The 23,232-nt window shown below is 45.0% G+C and overlaps 1 long non-coding RNA gene across 1 annotated transcript; it reads left to right on the top strand.

Moving 5' to 3' along the window:
• The first annotated feature begins 11,290 nt into the window (after positions 1-11,290).
• Positions 11,291-21,495, top strand: LOC129189058 (uncharacterized). Its single transcript, XR_008572729.1, has 3 exons — positions 11,291-11,407; positions 17,884-17,940; positions 21,021-21,495. It is a non-coding gene; the product is annotated as an uncharacterized LOC129189058 (long non-coding RNA).
• The last annotated feature ends 1,737 nt before the right edge of the window (positions 21,496-23,232 follow it).

The raw sequence follows: 23,232 nt of genomic DNA, 5'->3' as shown, positions 1-23,232 counted from the left end.
TGGTTACACGGTGCACTGGGGCCACTCAAGTCAATTAAGTTCACATCTCCACTTTGGCCAAACAAGGGATTGTGGAGATATGAGGGCCGCTAAAGACCAACAGTATCCTCCCCTTTCCAGCCCAGGCATTGAGGAGCAGCAAAAAGGACACCAAACAAAGGGCGGCTCCTCTGTGTCTCAATGACTCCTCTCTTTGTTGCCTTCTTCGGGCCCATAAAGGAAGAGGGACGCTCTTGTTTGCCCAGGAGGTGGTTTAATGGCTTTGGAAAGAACAATGCTGCCACATTCAAGCCATCCAGAAGGGCTCATTATATTGGGCTGTCCCAAAGCGCGGGGTCCCTGAACGTTCCCACTGGAGCACTGCGTGAATGGTTGAGATGGGCGGATCGGGCCACGAAGGCCATCCAGGGGGGCTAAAAAAGAAACCATTGAGGTGACAAGCAGGTTCCATCTGCCCCCAGTGCCTCCTCACCTTGTATCACGATAGCTAGGGGCCTCCCCGTGCACAAAGGCTAAATTTAGTGTGTCGGGGTGGCTTAAAGCGCTCACTTTAGAGGAAAGCATTGAGGCAAATATCAACACCGCTGTAGACAACGCAGCGCTGCTTTCAGCCTCTCCTGCCCCCTTCCCATTGACAGAGTTCCTTTTCCTTTCAACCCCTTTTCTCTTTTTGGCTCCATTCAAATTCCACTTCTCTCATCTCTCAAACTCTTCTGTCCAGGCCATTTTTCCCATACCTTGCAAATGGGCGGACGACAAGAATTAAGTTAGTTCTGGCCCGGCCCAGAGGTTTTGTCCTCTGTGAGCTGTGGCAGGTAACCTTGCCTTTGAGGAGATGACTCATCCATCTTGGCTCAGCCTTTCCTCAGATGCGACGTGTCAGGTTTACGACGACAGGCGTATTTGTCTCACTACATCAACATATTTCCTGAAGAATTTTGCTTGCACTGATGCTTGCTTCTTTGTCTTTTGAATGTGTCTAGCACACAGAAACATGGAAGAATATTCCACTTTTTAAAAACACACACAAAATAAACCCAAAACAGTGAAATAACATTATGTCGACGCCCCTCTGGGGGCGGCTCCCTCCGGGAGCCAATTTATGTGTGTATTAAAAGAGGCTAAAACAACGTAGGTCAGTATATTGTACTATAAGATATATCAACTTTGTGTCACAGGAGACATAACAAATGAATGGAATATCTAATAATATATCTCGTTAGAAAGAACAAAGAACAAGCTGTGGGCCGAAAATGCCGGTTTCATCTTATGCACCTGTAACCCACCTGTTTCGGAATGGGAGACGAGAGCGCTGGCTGGACAGTCAACCCAACGTTCTGTGCAGGTCTTAAGGCTGAGGGAGTGAGGTTTTACCAAGGTACACTTGTGCAGCCACACAGGCTGGCATCCATTACACACCCATCTGTGTCCATTTACGGAGGTAAAGTGTTCAAAAACAGGTGCGCCGCACGTCGATGTCAGGGCCAGGAGGCGGGGGCCCAGCAGGCACATACACACAGACGGACGGTGCCGCTTGGCTGTTGTCTCCTATACGCTCCGAGATATACTCTGTTGCAGAATGCCTTGCCTTTTGTCTGCTTGTAAACAGACTGTCCTTCACTTGAAATATGTACAGTGTGGGAAATGGGACATTACGTCGCACGGAGGGCTTTTCGCACAGGCACACGCACGCACACACAGTGCAAAATGAATTGAAACCAGCCTGGGCCATAAGGTGGATTGTCCCGAGCAGGGCGGACTGGATGGTACACGGGCCAAACAGTACGCAGACCATTTTTAATAGAAATTACACCTTTGGTTCTCAGATTTTCTGTAGACAATAGCAGTTGACCATATATACAGTACGTTGACGTCGACTTTTAGTAACAAGAAGAACATGGTGGGCCAGGACTTGATGAGTTGGTTTACACAGACCGGTTGTTGACTGGTGAGCTGTCAAATGATTAACATTTTTAATCAGATTAATCACGGTTTTCAAATTAATCAATCATTATTTATCACCATGTCACACTATGTCTGAAATGTTTGCTGTACTTTGTTAAATGAAAGATAAATGACATTAGCTAAAAATGTAAATCAAGTTAAGAGATGGCACACATGTGAAAATGTATTTACCGAACACTGGTTTCCTTAATATCACAATATATGAATCAGACTTTGTGTTATTATGAACATTGAGGGGTTGCATTGAAAACAGAGAGGCTTGGCTCGCCATGGTGTGAATTACGCAAAAACACGTAACGTAATGACTGAAATAAATGAGTTAGCGCCCCTAACGCGCTATTTCTGACAGCAATGCTAGTGACCAGTCCAGGGTGTACCCCGCCCCTCGCCCAAAGTCACCTGAGACAGGTTTCAGCTGTCTCGTGACTCTGCGCATATGACAGCTTTATAACAGATAAGCACTAAAACTGAATAACAATGTCGTTTTCAGGAGTAGAACTGAGCGTTTTGAATAAAACGTTGTCTTGTACCGACTAAGGTTCTTTCTGGAAACACAGGAAAGGACTGCGAATGCCGAAAACCCGTAACACAGAAGTCATCAGCAGTGATACACAGAAGCAGTAGCGGGTTGAAACAAAACATGCAATCTTTTATCATGTGAATGCAACAATTCACACGTCAAACATTGTTGCATTTCTTTATCCTATTGCTGATTATCAGTGCCTGTTTTCGGTGAAAGTTCAACAAAGAACGTTTTGGGGATTTATGATTAAGAGGCGTCTGTCTCTGTAGTTTATTAGCTTAACTTGTATCACAAATGGCACGTTTGATCCAACAATTACTCTCATACTTATGAAATCTATTCACTGTTGTTTCTCGTTTTTCATGGGCCCTAAGCGATCAAAACGATGATTAAGCTGTCTGAAATCATTTCTCAGGACCCTTCAGGTTAAGGCCATGGGAACAGCGTTTGCAAAGGACTCCACACAATTGTCCACGTCTAAGATCATATGCCCGGGTCTGACAAATGCTTGCTTTTTTTGGGCCGATGTGAAGGACAAGGCCTTCATGGTCACCACACCGCCCTCAGCCTTATAGTGTCCTAGACCGCATCTCCCAGACACCCCACTGAGCAGCTAGCCGCTAGCAGCAGAGCTCCCACTGGGCAAACTCAGCAGGAGCTGTGGGCGGCGGGTATAGACTCTCATGGGGCCAGATTGCAGCCGTTTTGCTTTGTTTATGTATGTTTGAGTGTGTGCTGTAGAATCAACCTCTCCGAGCATATATGGTACTTCTTTACCTTGTGCGCATAAAGACATCTGAATGTCTTCCTACTTGGCGTGCAGTGTGGGAGGAAGACGTCTTCCACCAGATGCCTCCGCTCCCAGAACCCGTAGCGGGGTGCCAAGGAATTCCCGCTGGGCCCTCACAGTAGGACCATACATCTCGCCGCAGGAGAAGGCCGCCGGCCTTAATGACGAGACGCATCAGTCTTCCTCTCAAGCCCTGTCTGACATGCCCAAGTGTCTTGTTCATGGTGGCATATCCACGGTGAAAGAATGCATGAGGCAGGGGTGCTTTATCAAGCCCTGTGGGAATCTGTGTTCGTTCTCAGCAGTGAGAGCATTAAAGATTGTTCAGCACAGTTGGGGCAGTTTGTTCGCCTTGCGGGAGGCTGTGATCTCATTTCCCTGCGACTGAATTTACTCTTTCATCGCCGGCGAACAATTCAAGTGTTTTCATCAGGTTTGGAGATATTACAGTTCAACACGTTTATTCTGTCTAGGTCAGTGGTCGGCGACCCATGCGGCTCGTCAGCCTCCTTGTTGCGGCTCCCACACCGAGCGCTGAGATTTTTTTTTTAAACACCGAAATAGAGGAAATGTGTGTTTTTGAACAGTTTGAAATATCTGACTTTCCGTGAATGCATCTACACTGCATTCGGACTGCCGAATGTTTGTTCACAAAACAGACGTCTTGACAGTGTGCTACCCTGAGGTAAGCTATCCATAACCATGAATACATCCCTAAAAAGAAAAATATGGGAAGAAAATAGTTGAATTCTAAATCTTCTTTTGCCTTCACTGCCAACGACGCTGGCTTTCCCACTCGTGTGCTTGAAATGTGGCGAGAAATGAGCAAATTCAGTAATGTTACATTGCTAAACATTGATTGACACCATACCAGTTCTTTATAGAACAGGAAGTCAAAACAAACTCTCCCAATGCTAACATGTGTGAGTCTATATTATGTCTTATTTTCTCTTATCGTGTATACCAGTGGTCCCCAACCTCCGGCCCGCTCTGGTACCGGGCCTTGGGTCATTTGGTACCGGGCTGCACAGAAAGAAAAAATAATTTCCATGATGTTTTATTTTGAAAAGTGGCCGGATTCTCTCTGTTACATCCGTCTCACTTGACGCATGTCCATTGTGCGTGTGCTAACTTTATCTCATGCCACACAGATAGACTACTACTGTATTTTTGGCATTTTTCTTTCACCTCATATTTGGTGTCAAATGCTGATACTATGTGGGAATGCATAAAGGTAAGTTTTGATGACTTATTGAGTGCTAATCTGCACATTTGTCTCAAGTGAATTCATGCTAGCACACTGCCTTTTACCACACGTCAACTAGCGATGTAATCATCTCTCTGGAAAAGCTCCAGAGATATAATGAATATAACCCCATGAACGAACCCCAACCCCAAACAGCCCCCCACCCCCCCAAACACCCTGTCCACGGGACATTTGTGGTCCGTGGGTCAAAAAAGGTTGGGGACCACTGGTGTATACCATATTGGATAATATGAGTGTAAAGGTGATATAGGGATGTTATTTCATGTCCAGAGGACTCCAATAATGTTAAAACAACGTATTTAGAAGGTTTTTTTATGCTCTAGCTACGAAAACATTTTAAACAGTTTCAAATAAGGAATCCTACTTCGAGGAAATTCACTTACCACGGTGGGTCTGGTACCAGTTAAACGAGAGATTACTGTGTTAACCTGGATTCTACCACAGCAACTAACAAAAGGCACCCATTTCATTTTTGTTTTTTTAGACTGTTAGCCCCCGGACAAAAGACGTGAGCATTTATTGTCACTGCAGTCAAGACATACAACCAAATTACTGCAGCGGCTAACATAGATAGATACATTTATAGATGGAAAGAAAGAAAGAAGGAAAAACATCCACATTTTGTCCAAAAATACTGCCTTTTTATGACATACAAGTTGAACAGAATAGTCATTTAAATGCTTCAATAATATAAATACGTATTAAGTCGTAAAATAAAATTCACAAACAATTGTCATAATTATCACAGCAAAAGAGAATGTGCAAAAAAAACCCCATAAAACAAAGTGCTTGTTTTGGAACATTAATGGTCTGAATTCCTCTGCCTGCGAATGCGCCACACGCCACGTGAGTGTGATTGGTGGCTCGTAAGGAAGTGTTGTGCTGGAGGTGCGGAGAGTGACGGAGAAACGCGTGTGCGGCGTTGGGATTGATTGCGTTCCTCTGTGTGGACGCTGCATTCCTTGCATGACATCACCCTGAAACACCTGGTGCAGGTGTGAGTCTGCATTCGTTTAGCACTCGAATGAGACAACCTCAAGCCTAAAGTTTACGTGGGCACCGGTGCCATTACAATGCCAAGTTTCTGCACCCGAAGAAAACACAAGAATCTCAATAAAGTATAACACAAATGGAGGAGAACCATCCTATTAAACTGCTGTAGGTTGAAAAGTCCTTTACTATCGCTCATTTCTGTGGGCAAAGTCAAGCGATGGCTGTTTCTGGTTAGTTAGCGTCCTGCAGATATGCAAGACCACCTTTCCAACAAGGAGTGGAGAACTCTGAAGAACATCTCCCCCACTTTTCTTCAGGATATCTTCACCACTGGACTCTATCCACGGCAGGAGATTATATAACAAGTGGTTTACTTGTGGAGCAAAGTGAAGAGGAGGAAAGGCACACAGTGAGCAGCCTACAGGATGCGTGGCCACGGACAAGTCCAGAGGTTGTTTTTTAGCACAAAAGCCTCTTGTTCGGTCTTTCTTTGTCTCAATCTTGGCTTTTTTTCCGTTTGGAGAGCAAGCGGTGCTTCGCTTGCCTCCAGCCAGGAGGTAAAAGTGAACAGCAGAGCCTGGCTGCCAAATGATGAAAGAATCTGGCATCCAGGGACACGCTGGGCCTCGACCAAAAGCTCAGAGCAAGAGAGAAAACGCTCGCTCTTAAACTTAACTCCTTTTTTCCTTCTCCACCGCTTTTTTTTTTTTTAAATGTCCTTTTTCCATCACCGGGGTGAGCGATTGCTGTTTCATTTTCTCTTCTTTTTTGGTGAGCGATTGTACCAGAGGCTTAGGGCAAGAGCTCCTCGTGGGAGACGAGTGGATGGAAGTAGTGAGGAGGAGGAGGCCAAAAGGATGGCAGTGAGTGTGTACTTGTGTGTGAATTGTGGGGATGCAGTCTGAACGTGGGTGTGCGCTTCCTCTAATCTTGACAAGGCTTACATGCACCCCCATCCCCTACACCCCCTCTAGTAGGTTTAGACATCGTGATTTGTTTCCAAAGACGTGAATACAATTGTGATCATCCAATCATATGATCACGTTAGGGTACAGGGTGGAGTCCTGGAACCCACTGAAGTCGACGCCGCTCGGACTGGTTGACTCACGTCGACATAAGCGGTTGCCAGCATAACCGAAACGTAAACCAGGCACATTTACTCGTGAATTTACTCCTGAGTTTGTCCAGTTTGCACAATTTCTTGTGTTTCCACCCAGCGTGATATTTAATACTCACTGTACTTCGTACTTGACGCTAATTTTCCTTTGACTGCAATGACTACACAGCTTTCATACAGGACCCCTTTGGCTCTCACGTTCTGTGTCGACAAAAGCGGGCGCTTTTTAGTGCAGCAATTACTGCGTTTAATTGGTTCCAGACCCGACTGTGATAAGTTAATAAGTTAAATTCACTTATCACGGTCGGGTCCGGAACCAAATAACTGCAATAAACACTATTGTATTGACTATTGTATTTGTGTTTTTGGTCATTTTGCTTGCAGATACCTCATTTAGGCAAAAAACAGTCTAATTTGCTTACATGTGCATATTTTTGGACTAATAATAGGCCGTGTTCAACCACGAAACAGCGGGAGTTATTAATGAATGTATTTATTGACAACCGTGATGGAGTGGAGCTGTGAGGTGGCGAGGGATTACCGTAACCGGAAGAACACGGTGAACCAGCGCTTGATGAGCCGGGCCACATAAACAGGTTGCCCACATCAACAAAAATGGTGGGATCATTCTCCACAAAGATGACCGGCAGAATCTCCGCTCGCTTCTGAGACGCCGGTTGCGCCTGCAGTCTGTTCAGATTTCCAAATGACCCCCGATGCTCCAAATTGGTAAAAACTTGTCACACAAGTGTAAAAAGAAGTTAACCGCTCAAAATGAAGACGGGATGTGAGGAAATGCAACCGTTTACAGTCTGCATTGTTTTTGTGGTGCCTGTTTGTTTTTAGGTGACATTCAAAATGTATTGTCAGGATAGGAGCGCCCTGCCAAGACTTGGGTTCCCTACCCTAATCCGGTCTCAAGCGGCAGGAAAACGTGATGCAAGGTGTCAGCAACACCATCAAGATGAATGTAATCCTCCATCTTCCTCCGTTGCTTCTATTCATCACACTCCATTTTTGTTTGAAGACGCCGAGGTGAGGAAACTGGAGGAAAGACTTCACAGTGTTTATATACAAAGAGGAAGATGACAAAACACTGTGTGTGTGTGTGTGTGTGTGTGTGTGTGTGTGTGTGTGTGTTTTTGTGTGTCCGCTGGCGACGTGAACACCCAATAGGCACACAGTCAACGCGGTCTCCAGCTGCAGTTCTTCACTCTGAGCTTTTGTCCGCAGCCTTCGGTTGTGCGCACGTTCTACAACGTGGAGAAACGACAAAATCAATCTCAGATGTGGAGGCTGAATGAGCTGGCGGCGTTGATGCTGATAGAGGACGTGCATGCCGCCGCGTGCTGTGTGGATGTGTGTTTGCTTGGGTGTGACTTGACAGCGGCGGAGGGGGAGATCTCTAACTTGGCCTTGTTTATGTATCTTAAATTGGACCCATGCTGCCGGGGATTAGGGCTGCAAAACAGCATCCAGACCCTTTCGTCTGGAGCTAATTTGATTGTACTGTAGGTCCAAGAGTCTACTGGAAAGCATATTAACCGTTTACACAATCCATGAAGGCGTATTAGGGCCTAAAAGTACAGTGGAACCCACTTAAATCGATCCGGCTTATGTTGCCAACTGATCTGTGATGAACGACTCATTACATCCCTGTCCGCCATGTTGGTTTCCGTACCAATTCTACTCAACCGATCCAAACCAATTCAAGGTCAAAGTGTTCAGCTCATTCAGGACACATTGGCTTGCTCAGAATTCCCACGTTTGCTGTGCTTCCATATTTTTTGTGGCCATTCGCTTCCAGACCTGACCATGATTCATGAATCTCCGCAAAGTTTTCTTTCTTAATTATATAAATTCCATCCACCCACCCATCCCTTTTCTTCCGCTTATCTGGGTCTGGGTCGCATGGGCGGCAGTATGGAAGCCCAGACCACCGGCCGCCTCTTCCAGTTCCACTGGCCTGGAAATGCCTTGGTGTCCTCCCGTTGGACCGGGAACCCTGGACTTCCCTAGTGAGACTGCTGCCCCCGCGACCCGGACCCGGATAAGCGGAAGTGGATGGATGGATGGATGGATGGATGGATGGATGGATGGATGGAGTGAAGCCGTGAAATTTCAAGCGCAAAGTGGCGAGGGACGACTGTATTTGTCTTTGTTTTTCTCAAGCTGCTGAAGCCCCCTGCTTTGAAAATGAAGTTGTGATACATGCTCATATCGCCAACAATTGGAGCAGGACTGCCGGGATACATCGTGCTCGTCTATCGGTGTGGTGCTATTTTTATTTTTATGTTTTTCAATTAACACCGACAGAAATATGAAGGGTTTTTTACTCATTACCTTTGCTCGCTTTTTCTCGTAACTATTGGGAGTCAGAGGAGGTGAGCAGCAGATGTGGATGTTTCGAGTCAAATAAGAGGGAGAAAGAGCCAGTCGGCCAATCAGCACTCGGCTGAGAAGACCCGGCGCAGGCCGCCATGTGTGGCGGATGTTTTCCACAAGCTGATCAGCCAGCTTGGCCGCAGCTGTCCAAACCGCAGACCCCGGGAGAAGTCGAGGAGGAGGCAGGGGTGCGCTGGGGGAGGCCGCTGGGGGGGACCGCGAAGGGGTTGGGGGGGTGGCTTGGCAAAGGTCAGACAGGCTGAAGCAGCCGGGAGTGTGGGAACTGTCCGGGAAGGCATGTGTGAAATGCTCCGAGATGAGGTATCATTTTTCAGCCAAAACCACCTTAGGGAAAGTACGCTGTGCCTGCATGTGTAAGTGTTTTTACGTGTGTGTCTATTCCTGTCTCTGTGTGTGTGCGCGCGCGCGTGTGTGTGTGTGTGTGTGTGTGTGTGTGGGTGTACGCTCGTGGACGGGGACTACTCTGTGGAAATCAGGTTGAGCAATATGAAGACACAGAAAAGTGCATTTTATGAATACTGAGATAAGATTTGCCTGATGTTTATCTACTCAGTTGATTAACCCTTCATGGCCTTAGAACAGGGTGTCCAGAGTGCGGCCCAGGGGCCATTTGCAGCCAGCGGTTGTTTTTTTATTGGCCCGCGGCACATTCTAAAAATATAATTTAACAAGAAAACTAAATTTAAAAAAATCTACAACAGCAAAAATGGGAAAACTAGCAGTCATGTTCCAAGAAGAAAGTCCAAATATTATAAGAAAAAAGTTGTAATCTAACGAGAAAAAGTCCTAATTTGACGAGAATAATGTTGTAAAAAAAAACAAAATAAAGCTATAGAGCTGCTCGGGCAAAAGTTAAAATATTACGGGAATAAAGTCAAAATATTACAAAAAAGAAAATTTGCAAAGAATATTTAAGAAAAAGTTGAAATATTTGGGAAAAAAAACAGCAAAAATGGATAAAACGAACATGGACCGACCGAAGTTCATACTAATAATTAAGTCGTTTTTTTTGCCAACATCACTAAGCCAACACGGCCAAATATATAAGTGGCCCTTGCACCAAAAAGTTTGGACCTCCCGTGCCTTAGAGCAAAATATTTTTTTATTGTTTATTTTTGTAATACAGTATTATTATTTGCTTTTATAGCCATTTATTTTTGTATTGTTTCATTTATCTATTATCTATGTACTTTATTTTCGCCATTTCCTTCATCACTGCGTAGGCTCCATATCTATTGTTGCGCATTCTCTGTTCTTTTCTCTCTTATTCGAAAATGGTAACATTTAAACATGGGAAGCGAACATGAAAAAAACATGTTTTTCTCGGGTTTGTGGAAAACCACAGGTCCAAACTACCACATCTCAACTACTTCTGCACCATTATTATGCTTGTGGTTTAAGGTCACGTGCGGCGTGTGCTGCCCGACCCTGTCTCCCTGTGTGTGTGTGTGTGTGCGTGTGCGTGTGTGTGTGTGTGTGTGAGTGAGAGTTACAAATTGCAGTGCAGATTCCTTCACGTCTTGGGGAGAAACATCCTTCCCAATGATGCATGTTTGTCTGCTGCGGAGGGCGGCTGATGGTTTTAATGAGACACAGACATCCTCACATGAACTTTTCTTGCACTCAAATTGGCAGTAAGAAATTTCAATGTGCAGTCTTGCTTATGGTGCGTCCACACTTGAAAATAAAAATGCTTTCAATAAAATGATTGCAAAAACAAAAGTCCTCCCGGAGAATGTACGCAAACCGAGGCGACATTGTTGTTGTTAACCAACAAACACGCCAACCAGGGGGTATGCTAACCAAGGTTTTATTGTATATTATGTATTGTGTTTGTTACCATTAAGAATCTCCAAGGAGCGATTGCATTGCAGTCATCGTGCGTGTGCATGGAATCGCGTCAGGCCGGAGACTACCTCGTCCAGGGTTTGATTGCGTGCACTCAGACAGCCAAGGGTACAGTGCTGCAGGTGTGAGTCCACCCTAATCCTTGCTTGATGCCTCAACATGTTTACCCTCTGCCTCCTCCACCGGAGGCCCACACCTCAGCAGTGCGGTGTTTCATCCATCACAGAAGCTTTGTGTGTGTACCTTACTGTCATAACAGATAAGATACGTATGTCGTGTGAAACCCCCACTTTTGTCTGCTCCTCCTGCTGCCATCTTTCTCATGGCCGGCCCTTTGAAGAAGCCTAATCCACGTTATTTGCTTTCCCAGGCTTGTGTCAGGTCCCGCTGTGAATTGACTGTGGAAAATACACTCCAGTGTGCAGCCGGCCGCTCCCCGTGTCCCTGATTTATCCGAATAGGATGTGGCTGATGGGCGTACATAAAGCGCTGTGAATGGTGGGTAAATATGATCTCCTCGCCACTCTTTTTGTGCAGCACTGTGGCTCTTGCTCCAAAACCTTTATGCAGCCTGACATGCATTCACAGTGGCTTGTTTCATTCAGTCCTGGCTAAATTTGAGGTCTCCAAAGAGTACTTTGCTCACAATAGGGCCCACTTCATTACAGTAAATAACAGTGGCAGTCGCCGTATTGTTCCCACAATGCGCGTTAATTCAGTGCACTTAAATGGCTAATTGTTTTAGCCCCGGTGCCACTTCCTCTCCTGGGATAGAAGGGGGGAAGGAGCGGGGCGGGAAGCTTTTGACAGCAAGAAAGGTGAGTGCTAGTGTGGACTGGAGGTAGCAAAGTGTTGCGGGACATGATGAATGCAGGATGTTGTAGCATGTTTATTGCACCCACTCTCACGGCAAAGTAAGATTCCTTATTTATAAATCGAACATTTTGGTAGTTAAAGCAGGGGTGGGTAAGCAAACCTTTTGACTCGTGGGCCACATTTGGCGGAGGGGCCGTCTATATATAAGTGCTCATCGAACAGAGTGACATACTTGCTCATGGTGCAACGAAACGAAAACAGAAGACATCCACAGCAAGTTGACGCATCACATAAATCTACTAGTACTACCAAGTGGGTGATAAACAACAACTAAGTGCTAAACATAACACGTCACTTAAAACTGTTATTCCAAAATGCCCGCAAGGCATGCTGGGTAGTCCAACAACACTATGAACTATGAACAATACAACAAGGCAAAATGTTGGGAGAAAGTGTAACACAAGCGACCCAGCATGCCTTGTGGCGGCAATATATGGTGTTTTTTTGGCATGGGATTCACTCCGATCATGCCGTTGTTCTATGCAACAAACGCACCAAGGTGCTGGAACCAATACACAGAGTGAACCCTCTTCCTGCCTGTTTGGAGGCAAGAGACGAGGAAAATAGGCAAGCATGCACATGGCGATATATTGAGGCCGGCAAAATGACCGAGTTCATTTTCATTCATTGTGTGATTAGTTCATCAATGTATTATCGTCCCGGGCGTAGTGCCCACGACACCTTTTTTTTCGAATGAGAAATCTTGTCCCATTTTTATCTCGCAAGATCTTGTGACAACACCCCTGTAACACCCCTGTGTTTTTTTTTTTTTTTCCTTGACGGGGAAGGACATGTATGGCAGGAGCTCTGTTGATGATACTGGAAATTTTAACTATTTTGGTGCTTTCCTGACTACACTTCATGAGTACAGGATCAGTGCTGATGGCTGAATCCCCCATCTGAATTCCTTTAACTTGGATAGTCGAGAGGTACAGATACAAGTATAGATACCTGCTACTAGCAAGTCTAGCTAGTTAGCTAACTGCTGAAGTTCAAAGAGGTTGCTTAGCAACAATGTCAAACACAAAGAAAAATGATACTGGCTCTGAACTCAAAGAGGAAAATGATTCAGGCTCTGACGCGGACATAAAAATAGAAGCCCTTTTTCCAGGATACCTGGAGTTTAAGAAGGCTACCAAGGAGTTCCTCGAGGGTAGAGAGATCACTCTACCACAAATAATGCAAGCAATTGAGAAACTGCATTCAATGGCAGAGAAACATTCAGCTTCAAATGCAGTGATAAGGAATGGTATCACAAACATTATGGCAGAAAATAGAGTACAGAGTAAGTCAATCACAAACATTATGGAAGAAAATAGAGCACAGAACATGTATATCAAAAAACTAAGAAAAGAGGTCAAGAAGTTGCAAGATAAAAATGCAGACTTGAGTACTGCTCTGAAGGAGGTTAAATACCTTATGGAAGATATCAAGGCTCTGCAGGACGACATTAAGGAACTGCTGAATGACAATGCTGCCTTGCGCTCTGCTCTTCAGGAAGCGATAAACCGTAAAGAAAATACAGCATTTTGCAAGGATGTTAGGGTTCTGCAGGATGATATCAGGGCATTATTGGAAGATAACGCTGCCTTGCGCACTGCTCTCAAGGAGGCTATAAACCATATGGAAGCCATCGCATGTACTGATCTTAAGGACGCTAAAGACCCCAGGGAAGAAAATAGAGCATTATGCAATGATATCAACATTCTACAGGATGACATCAAGGCACTATTGAAGGATAACGCTGACTTTTGCACCACCCTTGAGGAAGAGAAAGAAGCAAAGGAGAATATCAAGGAGCAAATTAAAAACCTCATTGATGAGGTGGATCAGATGGCACGAATGAATGATGTGGTCCTCACAGGGCTCCAAATCACACCCAAGTCAAGAGATGTTCTTTCAATAAAGCAGCAGATTGCTAACTTCCTACACTCGAAGGAGGTGGATGTCGATGTCAACAGTATTGACACTTGCGTCCCACTCCACGGCAGGAACAACACCACACCTGTCATCATTAAGTTCACCAACAGGGAATTCAAAGCTGCACTGCTGAAACAGGGAAAGAAGCTCAGAGGCACCAACGTCTACATGAATGAGCATCTCACAAAACGCAATTCCGACATCGCCAGGAAAGCACGAGACCTGAGGAAGCAAGGAAAGATTCAAAACACTTGGAGCACTAACGGGAAAATCTACATCAAACTAAAAGGAGGTCCAGGAGTCGCAAGAGTGCTTGTTGTCCAAGATATCAGTGATCTGGATGCATATTAAACATTATATTACTATGATAATAAGCATAATGGAGGAAACACCGTACAAGACAGAGAAGGACTACATTCCACAGCAATAACCTCGACATAATTAATAAAAGGAACTCTTGTATACAAACCCAGCGTCACTAGCAGTGCAACACTAAAGACGATGTGGATATCAACAGGAGAGAAAGGACAGGATAAATAGAAAGGGAAAAGGAAAGGAGAAGGAGGAAAAAATGGAGAAAGGGAAAAAAAAAAAAACTTTTTTTTTTTTTATCATTTGTGTACCTGTATACTGTATATGTAAAAATGTGCGTACTTGTGTAGGTGCAGATGTAGGTGTATATATATGTATGCAAGTGTTTGTATGTACACACATGTATTAGCAATTGATGTGCTACGAAGAGGGGGTAGGATTAAATAAGCTCAGCTTCTTCCTACTCCTTTTCGGACATATGCGTGTTCGAAATAAATTAAACCAACCAACCAATAAATAAGATTTGTGTTTGTGTGGTTTGCTGTAAATGTGTTCCGGTGTAAGGGGAGCTGATTGGGGGGCGGACAGGAAGTGATCTCGGGGTTTCGGAGTGGAGTTTTAGCGTACGACCCCAACATTGGCCCGTGTTAGGGATTATTGTGACATAATTCATACGTACAATAAAAGCCTGTTGTTCCAGTGTCTCACCAAAACATTACAGTACCATTACTGACACCTAGTGACCAGTGTAGAATACTACACACACGGTGTCATCCCAGCGTCTTTGAATGTGTCCTCTGAATGCCGTATTTTACTTCAATTTGCCATTTTTATGCATGAAAATAATAAGTAATAATAAAAATTCAGCCTTAATTTATTTTGCTTAAACATGTTTTTTTATTTTTTTATTTTTTACTAATAAATGGCCGTTGCAGTGGTGCCATTGTGATTCAGCTTGGTGGATGGTTCCAACGTCGCCATAGTGACGTGAAGTGATAGAAAAACATCTTTAACCAGATCCTCACCAAATAATCTCATGTCACTCTACAAAGTTTTGTGGAAATTGTTGTATCATCCTGCCAAGATTTGTATGTGTTGGTATCCAAACTATCAATTTGGACTTTATTTGTGGGTGTGCTTCTGCAATACTCTCACCCAGTGTTGCACACGAGCCATCCTCATCCGTCAGTCACGCAATGGTCGCATGTGGGCGCCTGCCAAGGCCTCTGCGGCAAACTTGCCGTGTGCCATTTCCCCTTCCCAGGAGCCCTGGGCGCACGGTGTTTATGTCCTGTGTAATTGCAGACCTCAGCCTGAGCGGGAGGCCGACGTCTGTTAAAATAGCTGCGTGTTCGCTTTGAGTAAGACCTCAATCACATCGGCTCCCATAGTCGCAGCACGTCTCCGCTCGGAGGCTGGCTGATTGGATAGCGGAAGACACTGGATGGGGTTTCACCGGCCTGGACGCTTGCACAGAATCCAAACATCATTTTTCTTTTACAACCTCAAACCAGCCGTGGGGCCCACGCTCGGTCCCACACCTTGAGCAGGCAGCCGTGAAATGGGGCCCCGTCTGGGAGCTGTTGGCAGGCCTGATGGAAACAGCAACAGCGTAGTGCTCGTTAGCGCCGATGACGCTAGCAAACGCTCCGTCTCTGGGGAGTGCACCATCGCCACTGTCGGGCAATTAAACCTTCACAATCACATCATTTGATATCCAGTGACCTCGATTGTCTCTCTCTTGTTACAGTATCAGCAGTCATGACCGCATACGGTGACCTCCAGGGCACCCAACCCACTGACCTTTCCCAGCCAACGGGAGGGGGGCCCGACCGCATACTTGTCTTGACCTCCAGCACGTCTCTCCCCTCCCACGCTTTTTCTCCTCCCCTGTAGGGAGGCAAGGGCAGATCAAGGAGTGGGTTGGGTGAGCAGTGGGCGAGTGACAGGAGAGCATGAGGCGTGGGGGGAATTTGGGAGCGCTAAATCCCTTCACATCCACCCTGGAATCAGGGAATTCAACAGCCCACACAAACACAGCCCCTGTGACACTCCCGGAATGCTGGCGCCCCCTTTATTATTTTTCTTCTTCTTCTTCAGGTAATTACCACAGTGGTCACGGTGCTCAGAAAACAGAGCGTCACCCTGGGCGGCGCACAGTGACAGGAGCTGAGGCCGCACTCCGCTTTGTGTTGGACAAACAAACCACCTCGAGGACCTGCTGACAAATTCTTACGCGAACCTTCTTTGCTGGTTTCAGATATGCATCCTATTGTTAGTTTAAAAAGATGCATATTTAAGCAAATTTGACACGTGTGTTGCCTAAATTAAGCATTGTCAAGCATAAAAATGTCTCAGTAAACTAAAATACAAATACGGTAATCCCTCGTTTATTGGGGTATGTCTACTATATTGGGTAATACGAGTGTAAGGGTTACTATAGTGGTGTTATTTCCTCTCAGGATGGCTCTAATAATGTTAAAAACCGTATTTAGAAGGTCGTAAACAGGTTTTCTATGCTCTAACTACAAAAATATTCAATTTATAACAAAGGAATCCTACTCGTAGGTTTTAATTGTCTCTCAGCAAGCACATTCCTCTCTAATAAAAACATGGGCTACTGTTACGACCGTAACCCACGACAAGCTAAAACTCAACTCTGAACCCTCGATGTCGCTTCCTGTCTGCCCCCCCAGTCAGCTCCCCTGTCACCGGACCACATTTACAGCAACACACACAAGCACAATAACATGAACACAATAATAACGCCCTTAAGGGTTTTATTATACAATAGCCACCACAGGAAGTACTGTACAAAACAGGAAGTTAAAAAAGAACAAGAAACTCTCCCAACTCCCAATGCTAACTATGAGTCTATATTATGTCTTATTTATGTATTATATGTCTTATTTTCTCTTCTTATGTCAACTATATGGGGTAATAGTGGTGTAAAGGTGACTATAGAGGTGCTATTTCCTGTCTAGAGGGCTCTAATAATGTTAAAAACCATATTTAAAAGGTCGTAAGTAGGTTTTTTATGCTCTAACTACAAAAATATTACATTTATAATCAAGGAATCCTACTTGTAGGATTAATTGTCTCTCAGCAAGCACATTCCTCTCTAATAAAAACATGGGCTACTGTTACGACCGTAACCCACCACAAGCTAAAACTCGCTTCCTGTCTGCCCCCCCACTCAGCTCCCCTAGCACTGGACCACATTTACAGCAACACACACGAGCACAATAACATTATTTATTACACTTCTTTATGTGTTATATGAGTTATTTTTTCTGCTTTTGGTATTGGTAGCTTTGGTATTGGTAATATGAGTGTAAAGGTGCCTATAGGGGTGTTATTTAATGTCTGGAGGGCTCTAATAATGTTAAAACCTGTAACTGGTAGGTCACGTAAAAGTGTCCTAACCTGCTGCTCAGTACCGGACGGTTTCGGTTGTCATTTTTTCCCCCCAGTCTTAATATTTTGTTGAGAATCGTACCTTTCTGACAGCGTCAATCAAACATGAAGCCTTCTATCAATGTCAAGGTGCTTTTTTTATTTGGATACGGCAAGGCAGGTGTACCTGGTGATGCGGCCAGTGAGTGCAAATATTGAGTTGGATGATTAGCTAGGACTCCTTGTGGACTCCTATTCCTGTTCCATGCCAGGATTAGTGATGAGTCTGCATGCACGTGATGCGCTTCTCTCTTGCACATCTGATCAACATCTTGTGGGCAACCAGAGGCTTCTATCAGTCTTCCTCCAGGGCCCTCCACCCTCTATCCCTCCTTCCTTCCTTCCTCCCTCTTTCCTCCTCTTCCTTTTCTGCTCCCCGGTGCTTGTAATTGAAAATGTATTTATTACAGGGCCAGAGGCGGGTCTGGGAAGAGGAGGGTGCTGCAACTTATGAAGATGTGGTTGAGGTGAGGGCCGCAGGGTTTGGCTGCTCTTCAGCACCATCGACTTGTCTTTTTTTAAATACTGTTTTTCTTTTTGGCTGCTCGCTGTAATTGCTTCCCCTTATACACACACACACACACACACACACACACACACACACACTTCACTCGTCCATCGAACTTGCACATGTTCTTAATCTCTCCTTTGATTATTTCTTGCCCTCTTGTCTCTGTTATGTTTTTCATTCGTGATTGGGCGTAAGGTTCATTTTATATGCAAATTTGTTACCATGCAGCCAGAAGCCACTTTATTTTTTTTGAAGAAAATCTTATTTTCACATTCTTTTTGTTGTTGTTGTCTTAAAGATTTTAGTTCTTTCAGTCGCTGCACTGGTTCATTTAAATTTCAAAAATCTGCAAACTTCTAACAATGCATGCATTAATTGAATAGCAAACACAAAAAGCACTATTATAAGATGGATGAACTTTAACCTTATATAGGAACCTAATAACTCCATGGAATGTGGCGGCCATGGCGGACAGGGCAAATGCACAGCAATGTCCAAACGCTCCAAACACACAAATGATCCAACACCAAAAATGCACAAACACCGTACAGCAAATGCAATGGGAAAACGCTGCAAACGCTGAAATCACATAAACACTGCAGGATCCAAAGCAAATGCAAAAAAAATAAATGCTGCAAATGCCAAAAACACACACAAACCCCCAAAACACAGAAATACTGCAAAGTTACCCATGCTACCAGGAAGTTAGCAAGGTTAACAGGAAGTCAACCAGGCTTCCAGGAACTTAGCCATGCTACCAGAAAGTTAGCCAAGCTTCCAGTAAGTTACCGAGGTTACCAGGAAGTTACCCAGGCTTACAGGAAAGCAGCCATGCTACCAGAATGTTAGACAGGCTTCCAGGAAGTTAGCCAGGCAATTAGGAAGTTAGCCAGGCTACCAGGAAGTCAGCCAGGCTACCAGGAAGTTAGCCAGGCTATTAGGAAGGTAGCCATGCTACCACAAAGTTAGGCAGGCTTCCTGGAGGTTAGCCAGGTTACCAAGAAGTTAGCCAGGATTTTAGCCAGCTTACCAGGATGCTAGCCAGGTTACCGGGAAGTTAGCCAAGTTACCAGGAAGTGAGCCGGGCTTCCAGGAAGTTAGCCAGGTTACCAGGAAGGTAGCCAGGCTTCCAAGATTTTAGCTAAGCTACCAGAAAGTTAGCCAGCCTACCAGGAAGTTACCTTAATTCAATGGCGTGTACTATTCTGCTATATTATAAAAAAATTATCTGACTGACTGGAATATATCTTATTTGTTGTCATTCTGATCATTTATTTTGCAGAAGGTTGCTACTATCATCAAAAACGTTGCGCACGTGCATGTTGCGCACGTCCCTAGACCACCTCTTCCACTTGTGCCAAAAGAGGGAAAGCGTGCTCGCCAGGCACTAGCCAAATGCCCAGGCACGGTACGATTGGCCCAGTGTGAGCACTCCCTGAGTGTGCCTTGACTTCTCCCACAAAGGGACTGTGGCACAGGAGTGGGCACTTGGCAGCCGGTTATCACATGCATGGATCCTCTGCCTCCCGGACACAGCCTGTGACGCACCAACGCTCGTGGAATCTTTCAGCTGCAAATGAAACGGAGATAGAAGAACCTTGAAAGCACAATGGAAAGAAAGAGAAAAACCTCCCCTCTGCAAATGTCTGATTGGTAGCTGGCCTTGGGGATGCATTTTGGCAGCGGCAGCATGACAAAGGTGTTCTGAAATAAGATGGAGAGCCTTAGCGTCGATGAAACGGGGCAGTTAGCATTGTCCTCATAGCAATTCTTTGACTTCCCTATGACGAATCCCAGTAACAGTCATTTGGCACACCAAAGTGGGCTGCCTGGTGCTATAGAGGCGCTGCGCACATGAGACGCCAAAGAGAACCTTTAAAACGGAGATGTAATGCAGCTTTTTTATGCTCATTCTGGGCCTGTGATAGCTGCGGCGGCATGGATTTGTATCCCGGCTACACTGAAAGGCCTGCTGAATTGGATGGAGCTTTAAAGTGAAGCAAGAAAGCTCTGGAAAATCGGCCCTCAAAGGCACATTTCAACTGGAAAGCGTTTCTTTTAAGCTGTCACTCCTTGGTGGTTGACAATCCTATTATGGCACCAACTTATTGTAATTAAGGGGCTGAAGAGATATACGGGCACAACACATCCATCTGACCATCCAAGACACAAAGAACTTTGTTGTTGTTTGCCGGCCAGTCGGCTCTCCTTATTTGCATTGACGTACGAGATGTAAACCTCCGTCCCATCACTTGCAGGAGGCGTAATGAAAGTTTCTGCATCCTTTTCATCTCCACTTCTGCTTTAGAGGTCAGAGAAACTTAGCCTTCAAAAGAGAATGTCAGAGAAGTAACAGTCCCTCACCTCATCAACGCTTCCACTGAAGTCTAAATACGCTTAGCTGGGAAAATTGCTCCGAAAGCTGCTTTTTTTATTTGCCTGATAATAAGAGGATTGTGTCTCTTCTCTTTCTCCGGCTTCACTCTCTCCACAAAGAGCAACTTTAGAAGCAGGAGGAGTTGACGGCCAGAGTTCCTTAGCTCGTTTCTCCCTTTGGACAACCACTGATTGCATCACAACCTTTAACTAAGCCTATGGACACTTTGATTCACATTTTGGCCAATCAGATGTCTGAAAAAGCAACGCAGCTGATTTGGTCTTGCATTATAACGCATCCGTTCATCCATCTCATGCTATCTCTAGAGTGACATGTACATTAGCTTCACCATCAGCGCTCACTCAACCCAGGAAATGTCATATTTTCAATGTCAGTGAAATATTTTCGCGCTTGTTATAGGGCACACGCATGCACATGTTCTGAAAGGTTTTCATACATGAGATAATGTCGCACCTTTCTTATGATGCAGGCCAGAAAGCTCAGTTTTACCCGTCCGTAGACAAAGACTTAAGTCTTTGAAAATTGCCACCCTAGCTGGAGTTTTCCAAGAGATTTTTTCTTTTAGGATTTTGTGTGTGGATGAAAGGCCAAATCTCATAGAAAAATATCCATTCGTCCATTTTCTTTCACTTATCCAGGTCCGGATTGCAGGGGCAGCAGTCTTAGTAAGGAAGTCCAGACTTCCTGGTCTTCAGCCACCTCTTCCAGTTTTACCGGGGGGACATTCAGGCGTTCCCAGGCCAGCGGTGAGACATAATCCCTCCAGCGTGTCCTAGGTCTGCCCCAGGGTCTCCTCCTGCCTGGCTTTATGCCCTTCACGTTATGTCTTAGGGTAAGTCCAGCCACCCTACGGAGGAAACTCATTTTGGCCACTTGTAACCGCGATCTCATTCTTTCAGTCACGACTCAAAGCTTATGACCCCAGGTGAGGTAGGAACATAGATTGATCGGTAAATTGAGAGCTCTCAAAAAAAAACAAAAAATTATGAACAGAATCGGTGACAAAGGGCAGCCTTGGTGGAGGCCATCGTTTACCTGGAACAGGCTCCACTTACTGCTGGCAAAGCCAAGCAGGCTCCTGCTCAGGTTGACCGAAAAGACGGAAAAACCGAATGGCCGGCGTACTCTGGGAGCAACCCCCTGCAGGGCACCGCAAGGGACACGGTCAAGTCTACAAAGTACGAGTGAGATTTGAACTGAAGTCGGGGAAAATGTCATTTTGTGAAAATATCCCTGTTCCTTTGGACACGGCCTTAGATCTTCATTCTCTGCTCCTCCTCTGTGGATGTGTTTTTTGTTCCAAATGATGGTGCTGAGAGGGTCGCACCACTGGTCACATACTGAGATACTCCTCAGTGCTTCCCCACACCTCGAGCAGCTGTGCTTTAGGCCATCACTCATCCTACCAGAGAGGGTCTACATGGAGACAGCTGTGTCGCATGTCCCCTCACAGTCTTTTGACCATTGTCCATAGAATATTCCTTTTATGACACATACGTTCTCTCCTCTCTCCCCTTCACTGTTCAGGGAAGGCCTTCTACAAGATGTTGGAGTGAGTCTGTGGGAATGCTTGTCCATTCATCCAGAAGAACATTTGTCAGGTCAGAGGTCACAGGCATTGGACAAGAGCTGCTGTCTCACAATATCTAAGGACACCAATCCCCTCCACCGGGTCACAGTAATGCTGGATTAGAGTCAGTCTGACCCTCCAGGTTCCACTGTACTTTGTAGTTTATACTCACGTAATATCGTGGAACCTCTAAGGTAGACTTCCAATTTGTTGTCATTGCAAAACTATTTTTCCAATATTTTAGTGTCATATTTCGGTCCAACTCCTAATTGTATGACAGCTGGGGTGCTGGGTTTGGGCGCATTCTAGCTTGTGACTTCATGCAAAGCGCCACGAAAGACAGGGAAGTGGCCCGGCATGAATTTCTGTTAATGAGTTAATTCTGTTCCAGGCCAAGGCCAATCCCACACATTCATACTGGAATGTGCATGTTTGTACATGGATGCCAGTAGTTAGTAGTGTGCAACAGATGCCCTTTCACTGACACACACAATGTGCATGTATGCCATCATCATTCCAACACATGTTCAATCGCTCTTCCTCTCACCCCCACATGACTGAGAGGAAGTCAATCTTCTCTGATGCTGACGTTGACTTGTGGATGAGCACCACCCAGCTCATCCTGGTAGCGATATTCTACATGGACACACGTCTTCACCGTTTCATCATCATCAATCAGGCCCTAAAGCCAAAAACACTAGTCAAAGATCCTCTATGTGACAGCAACACTTTTTGTAAAGCTGTTTTTCAGGACCTATGCTGTTTTTAAGGACCTACTGCAAAAATGCTAGTCAAAGATCCTCTACAGACAGGAGCACTCTGCTATTTTAAAGGGCCTGCTACAAAAATGCTTGTAATGGATCCTCTTTATGACAGGAGCGCTCTTCGTTTTTTCAGGACAAATGCAAAAAGACAAGTCAAAGATCCTCTGTTTGCCAGAACTCCAGTGTTGTTTTTAAAGACCTGACGCAAAAACACAAGTCAAGTATTGTCCAAATTTTTAAGAACTTACTACCAAAAACAGTAGTCAAAGATTCTCTATATGACAGGAACACTTTGCTGTTTTTAAGAACCTACTACAAAAACACCAGTCAAAAATCCTTACATGCCACGACTGTGCTGCTTTTTAAGAACTTACTACAAAAAAATCTAGTCAAAGTTCCTCTAAATGAAAGGAGTGCTCATCGGTTTTTAAGGACCTAATGCAAAACCCAAGTCAAAGATCCTTTGTCCCACAACTACTGTGCCATTTTTATGAACTTACTACAAAAAATCCAAAG

Source organism: Dunckerocampus dactyliophorus, chromosome 10 (genome assembly GCF_027744805.1).
Source record: "Dunckerocampus dactyliophorus isolate RoL2022-P2 chromosome 10, RoL_Ddac_1.1, whole genome shotgun sequence".
Classification (NCBI taxonomy): domain Eukaryota; kingdom Metazoa; phylum Chordata; class Actinopteri; order Syngnathiformes; family Syngnathidae; genus Dunckerocampus; species Dunckerocampus dactyliophorus.
The sequence above is the reverse complement of the archived record's forward strand: the minus strand, read 5'-3'. Positions and strand labels throughout refer to the sequence as shown.